Raw genomic sequence first — 7,049 nt, 5'->3', positions numbered from 1 at the left:
GTACCTTCATTCAAGATATGGTATCTTCATATCTCCAATATTCATATTAATAATTAAATACAATTATAAATAAATAAATAAATAAAATACAATTTAATAAATATAGATACAATCCATATAAACGCATTAAAAATCTCTAATTTTTATAGACACCACCGTTCTATATATACTTTCTGCTATACTGTTTCACTGTTTTCTTAAGACATGGCAGGTCTTACAAGACAAGAATTGGTTAAAGCCTCTAATAAAAGTGTCTAAGCTTTAAGTCGTAAACAAATTGGCCTAAATCAATGCTAATAAAGCTTTGGTATTCCCAACTCACAAACTTTAGGGTTGTAGATATACAACGGGTACAGTCTGGCATGGCTTCACTTTATAATAAAGTAAGAATTAATGGAATTTATTTTATTTTATTTTATTTTGTATTTTATTTTTATTTTTTATTTATTTATTTATTTTTTGCTTATTGGATGATATTCATTGTATTACATCCATTTAAATGCAATAAAATCTCTTATTTTATTGCCTGCTTTTTCTTCTTTAATCCTGATATTATTCCATTCATAAGAGATCTCATCCTATTATTTTCTGTATTTCACCAAGTAATTGATTCATTACTCATTGTTGTCAGACTCTTTTCATTGAAGGCCGACTCTCCATGCATCAATTTTCTTATCAGATTTGATCTTTGTTGTGTAACATTAGGCCACTGAGTTTTGTTTGTCTGTCTGTTGGCTAAACTAACATGGTTGGACGCTTGACAAATGTTGACTTGTATAAACAAGATGAGCTGTTCCATTTGTTATTATAAGTAACTTCCACTAGAGAGAGCTGCAGTTTCCGATATTGCATTGTATGTCATGGTGAGTGGTTTCTTATTAGCTTAAAGGGATAGTTCACTAAAAAAACAAAATTCTCTCATTATTTACTCACTTTCATGACATCCCAGATGACTTTCTTTCTTCTGCTGAACACAAATGAAGATTTTTAGAAGAATATCTCAGCTCTGTAGGTCCATACAATGCAAGTGAATGGTGACCAGACCTTTCAAGCTCTAAACGCATATAGAGGTAGCATACAAGCAATCAATATTGCTCCACTGTTTAAATCCATGTCTTCTGAAGCGATGCAATCACTTTGGGTGAGGAACAGATCAATATTTCAATCCTTTTTTTTTTTTTTTTTGTTTTTTGTTTTTTTTTTACTATAAATCCCTACTTTCACTTTCATTTTCATGAAAGTGGAAATTAATAGTACAAAAGAACTTAAATGTTGATGTTTTTCTCACCAACACCTATCATATCGCTTCTGAAGACATGGATTTAACCACAGGAGTAATATGGGTTACTTTTATGATACCTTTATGTGCTTTTTGGAGCTTGAAAGTTCTGGTCACCATTCACTTGCATTGTATGGACCTACAGAGCTGAAATATTCTTCTAAAAACGTTTGTTTGTGTTCAGCAGAAGAAGGAAAGTCATGCACATCTGGGGATGGTATGGTATCATGAAAGTGATTAAATGTGAGTAAGTGTGTAACTAAAACTTTTTTCAGGCAAAACTCAATTTTCCATGGACAGCTGTTTGAGCAAATAAACAATTTTACATTAACTGGATGGGTAACAAACTGAGGATTTGTGCTTGCAAAAAATGCATACGTGTTGCATAAAGAAAAACTGCACTGTGCACAGGGCCAGTGGGAATGCATTTAATGTTAATTAATTAAGAAAAATGTCACCAGGAGTATTTAACATGATGTGGGTTTTGGAAACTTGTGAGAAAAAAAAAATCTATACAATATGTAATGTACTGAACAATAATGTGTTAAGTACATATTGTGGGATGCAGTAGTCTGTGCAGTGTGCTTTGGTTGTATACCACACATTTTGACAAATGTAGTAGATCATCCGGGTATGCAGAAAAATTGCTGTTCACAGTATAGATACAGTATACTGGAGAAATAGTAAGAATGTGGGAGTATACTATTCTAAACATTGCAATACGTGAGGCTCACCAATACTGTCACTAGGGAGACAAAACAGACTTGATTAAAAAAAAACAAAAAACATCTCTCATCACCAGCAGAGGGAGTTCAGTGAAACTCAACGGAAGGCCTTGTTATCTACACAGTATTCTAATTTAACCACATAAGGAAAAGACAAGCAGATCACCACTCTATAAATAGAGGAAATAGAGGATGTTATTCCTGAAAAGACCAGCTTATGTTGTGTTTTGTGTGCTTGTAACCCAGCATGGGATGCTGGTGTCCCCGCCAGGCTTCTCATCTAGCTTAACCAGTTTCACCTGAAAGACCATGCTGGTCAGCCAAATTCACCAGCTAGTTTTGCTGGTGAAAAGCAAAGCTATGCTAGATCATCACCAAACCAGCACTTGCTAGCATTAACCAGTTTAGACCAGCATGGCAAATGCATGCTGTTTAAGCTAGTCATTTTAACAGAGATGTGAATAAAAAATGCAGTAATAAAGGCTTAGGACCAGGATAATTTTGGTCAAAAGGTCTACATGCTCCATATACAGTATATTGATGTTACATTTTAGAGTCTGGTCTGGCATTGAAAAAAAAAAAATAGTAATTTTGACCTCAATTTTTTTTCCCTCTAATGCTAATGTTTGGAAAGACTGACTAGCTCTATGTCTGAGCAGTTGTGGTAAGTGGGCAGCGCCCTGCTGATCAGTTCCAATTTTCACTATTCTGAAGATTCCAAAGCATGACGTTGAACCGATTCTTTAAACACAAGCCTGCCTACCCACGTCCACTTACAACACACATATACACCAGACTGATTCTCATAACCTATATTTATATTAAGCTCTGTTTATGTAAATCAGTCATTTTACTTCCTGCTCTAGACAATCATTTTAAATCAAATCTTTCAAAGAGACAGACCATTTCACACCTTTACCGAACTCGCACTCACAAAGCTACTTGACATTATTAATTGAAAATAGATGAAAAACTGACCAGAAGATCAAGTATTTGCAATTTTATGAGCAAACTTTAACTTAACAGATTTTCATTGATTTAATTATTATGTCTAGATTAATATTTAATGTATATGGGGAAGAGATATGCGGCTAATTATTACACTTTTTATGCCAGTGAATATATGTCTGAGAGAAGGTTTATTTTAAAAAGTAAATTCTGTATAGCCACAAACCTGGTTTTGACCACATAAAAGCTATTGAACAGTTTCACCATTATTGCCTGGGAAAAAAAGATAGAGATGTTCCCTTTAATGGCAACATGCCCCAATAGTGAGGCATATTGGCACACCATATGAGGTAGGTAAGAAGGTGTCACAATAGAATCTGCAGTTAAATAGAATGTAAACCGTAAATCAATTAAAATACAAAAATATAAAACCATTGTTTTGGCAAACAGAAATAGTAATTCATCAATAGTATAAAATCAAATGTGTGATATTTATGAAAAAACCCTTGTCCTAAGAACATAATTTCTTCATTAATTTCATTATATACACTGCCTGGCCAAAAAAAAAAACTTGCATACTCTAATATTTTGCTTTGATAACGGCGCACATTCGTCGTGGCTTTGTTTCGACAACCTTATGCAACATCACAACATTTATTTCCATTCAGAGTTGCATTAAGTTTTGGTCGAGATCTTGTATTGATGACGGGAGAGTCGAACCACTCTGTAAAGTCTTCTCAGCACATCCCAAAGACTTTCAATGGGGTTAAGGTCAGGACTCTGTGGAGGCCAATTCATGTGTGAAAATTATTCCTCATGCTCCCTGAACCACTCTTTCACAATTTGAGCATGATAAATCTTGGTATTGTTGTCCTGGAATATGCCCATGCTGTCAGGGAAGAAAAAATCCATACATTCAGGTAGTCAGCTGACTTCATTTTATTGCTGCATAAAGTTGCTGAGCCTAGACCTGAACAACTGAAGCAACCCCAGATCATAACACTGCCTCCAGAGGCTTGTACAGTGGCCAATTTGCATGACGGGTGCATCGCTTCATTCACTGATGCGCCAATCGCTTTGGAATAGGGTAAATCTGGACACATCAGACCACATGACCTTTTTCCATTGCTCGACAGTTTTATGCTCCCTAGCAAACTGAAAGTTGAATTTTTCAGATTAGCCTCACTAACAAGTGGTTTTCTTGTGGCCACACAGCTGTCTAGTCCCAGTCCTGTAAATTCTCGTCACATTGTTTGTGTGGAAATGCTCTTACTTTCACTATTAAACATAGCCGTGAGTTCTTCTGTCGATTTTTTACAATGTGACTTCAAGCGTTTTAGTGATCTCCGATTACGATCATTCAAGATTTTTTTCCAACCACATTTCTTCCGCGAAGCTGACGGTTCACCACTATCCATCCAGGTTTTAATAATGCAGTGGACAGTTCTTAACCCAACTCCAGTGATTTCAGCAATCTCTTTGTTGTAGGACTGGTCAGTATGGGAAAGAAGAAGTGAGGTTCAAGTAAGTTCAACTCGTTATTCACACACAATAATGACTCATAGGTAACTTTCTTCAAATATACTAATGCGCCGTACTGCTGTGCATCACTCTCTCCCTCCCTGGGCTCTGGCATGGGCTCCTCTTATCGCTCTTCCCAGATTACTGCAACAAGAAACAGCTGTTAGACCTAATTGTCATCTAGGGATGAATAATTACCGCTTCCCCTCTCCCTGGATGGACACTCAACCATGCCCTCGGCACACATCCCCACCGCCTGACTCAGGCCAGGGAGCCATCCGGCCTGCCCACCACTCTCCCCCCATTTCTGGAGAGGAAATCCGTGACAGCCATCTGCGCCACTGGCCTGTGGACCACCTTGAACTTAAAAGACTGTAACGCCAGATACCAATGGGTGATCCGCGTGTTAGCATCCTTCATGCCATGGAGCCACTCGAGCGGGGCGTGATCTGAACAGAGGGTGAAGGCCCACTCCAACAGGTAGTAATGGATAGTGAGGATGGCCCATTTGATGGTCAAGCATTCCTTCTCCACGGTGCTGTACTTAGTCTCTCTCAAAGAGCTTCCAACTAATGTACATCACTGGCCATTCCTTCCTCTCCACCACCTGTGAGAACACTGCCCCCAAACCCTGTCTGAAGCGTCCGTCTGTAAAATGAAAGGGAGAGAGAAGTCGGGTGGATGTAGAAGCGGCCCGCCACAAAGTACAGCTTTCACCTGCATAAATGCCTTTTGACACTGATCCATCCACTGGACCGGATCTGGTGCAGCCATTTTAGTAAGATCAGTCAGCGAACTGGTGACAGCCGAATAATTAGGTACAAAGCTACGATAGTAGCTAGACAGGTACTGTCTGTGATGAGGAGGAGGGCGTCACCAGGCCGTGAGGGTGCATGGCTGGCGCTGAATCAGCTGATCAGCGGGAGAGCGAGATAAAGGGGAGCCGGAGATACCAGTTCGAGAGAGAGAGAGAGAGAGAGAGAGACGCATGTGGCTGCGTTGTGTGTGTCTGTGTCTTTATGTTTTATGTTGTTTTAAGTTCATTTATATCATTAAACTTTATGTTGACTGTTCAGCTGGTTCCCGCCTCCTCCTTGCTCATCCTTGAACTGTTACAGACATCCATATTCTCAGTGCTGCCTAAGCTGCCTAAGAGTCTGGCATTGCCGAGAGTTGGCAGCATGATCAAGCTACTGTTTGGCATCATGCTGATGAGGAGGGGCGGGTACAACTATGGCCCCAGATATCATTTTTAGCAGGTAACAGAGGCCTCAAGTCTCACAGGGCTCATTCAGAGTTCTTTTGCATGTGTGAAGAGCTCCAACACATTGCTGCTATAAAATGGGCAGCTTTCTGCTAAATATGACATAGTGTACATGACATAAAAGTATTGATTTGATCAGTGAGGATTTCTTTCAGAATCCCCACTCGGGAGATAATTCTGAAGAGTGCCTCCGCAACACTGCATGCTGAGATGTTGTGCAGAGGCACTGCTTCTGGATATCGCGTTGTGTAATCCACCAGAATAGAGAGGGAGTGAGAGAGAGGGAGCGAGAGAGAGAGTGAGGAGGAAGAGAAAACGAGGGCTGCTCTGGCCCCCAGGAACGCCGCCATATGGTCCTCAGCCAGCTGGATGGCCTCTTCCAGCGACGACGGGTGGTGGCACTGGACCCACTCTGCTGTTCCGGTCGGCAGATGAAGGACAAACTGCTCCAGCACCACCAGATTGACGACTCCCTCTGTGTCACGCTCCTCCGTCAGCAGCCACTTCCAGAAGGCATCACGGAGCTGTTGGGCGAACGCAAACAGGTGGCCACGCACGCTCAACATCAGTGAACAGATGTGTTGTCATTGTTGCTCAGGGCTGTGAAAGACCCATTGCATGATGGCTTTCTTTAAGTCCTCATACACCAGGAGTTTCGTGGCAAGCAGGTGTTGGGCCACAAGCTGGGCTTCCATGGAAAACAGCGGAAGGAGGCGTGCCACTCACTGATCCTTCAGCCATTTCCACACCTCCGCCATCTGCTCAAACAGTTTGAGGAATGCCTCCGGTTCATCCTGCGGGCCCATTTTCATAAGGGTGACTGGAGGCAAGGAGATTGCTGGGTCCAGGGTTGTGGCCGGGTCTTCCCCCTGGTGTAGTAAGCTCCGGAATGCCTGCTGGTCCTCCGCTTGAGCTTGGAGAATCGCCTGGAAACGTTGATCTTGCTCTCGATGTAGCTCAAGCAGGGCCTGATGTTATGCCTGATGCATGCTGGCAAGGGATTGGATTACTTCGGCCAATGGCGAGGACTCCATGACGACATACTAGCTTCCTCAGATGTCCCGGGTTTTCGGCACCACTGTAGTAGGACTGGTCAGTACGGTAAGGAGGAAGCGAGGTTCAAGTAAGTTCAACTCTTTATTCACACACAATAATGACTCATAGGTAGCTTTCTTCAAACACACTAACGGGCTCTTCTTATCGCTCTTCCTGGATTACTGCAACAAGAAACAGCTGTTACACCTAACTGTCACCCAGGGATGAATCCTTACCACTTCCCCTCTCCCTGGACGGACACTCAACCACACCCTCG

The 7,049-nt window shown here is 41.2% G+C and overlaps 1 protein-coding gene across 2 annotated transcripts in view; it reads left to right on the top strand.

Moving 5' to 3' along the window:
• sdhaf2 (succinate dehydrogenase complex assembly factor 2) overlaps positions 1-7,049 on the top strand; it is a 487,549-nt gene that overhangs the window by 324,896 nt on the left and 155,604 nt on the right. The gene's annotated exons all lie outside the window — the stretch shown is intronic.

Source organism: Myxocyprinus asiaticus, chromosome 2 (assembly GCF_019703515.2).
Source record: "Myxocyprinus asiaticus isolate MX2 ecotype Aquarium Trade chromosome 2, UBuf_Myxa_2, whole genome shotgun sequence".
NCBI classification, from domain to species: domain Eukaryota; kingdom Metazoa; phylum Chordata; class Actinopteri; order Cypriniformes; family Catostomidae; genus Myxocyprinus; species Myxocyprinus asiaticus.
The sequence above is the reverse complement of the archived record's forward strand: the minus strand, read 5'-3'. Positions and strand labels throughout refer to the sequence as shown.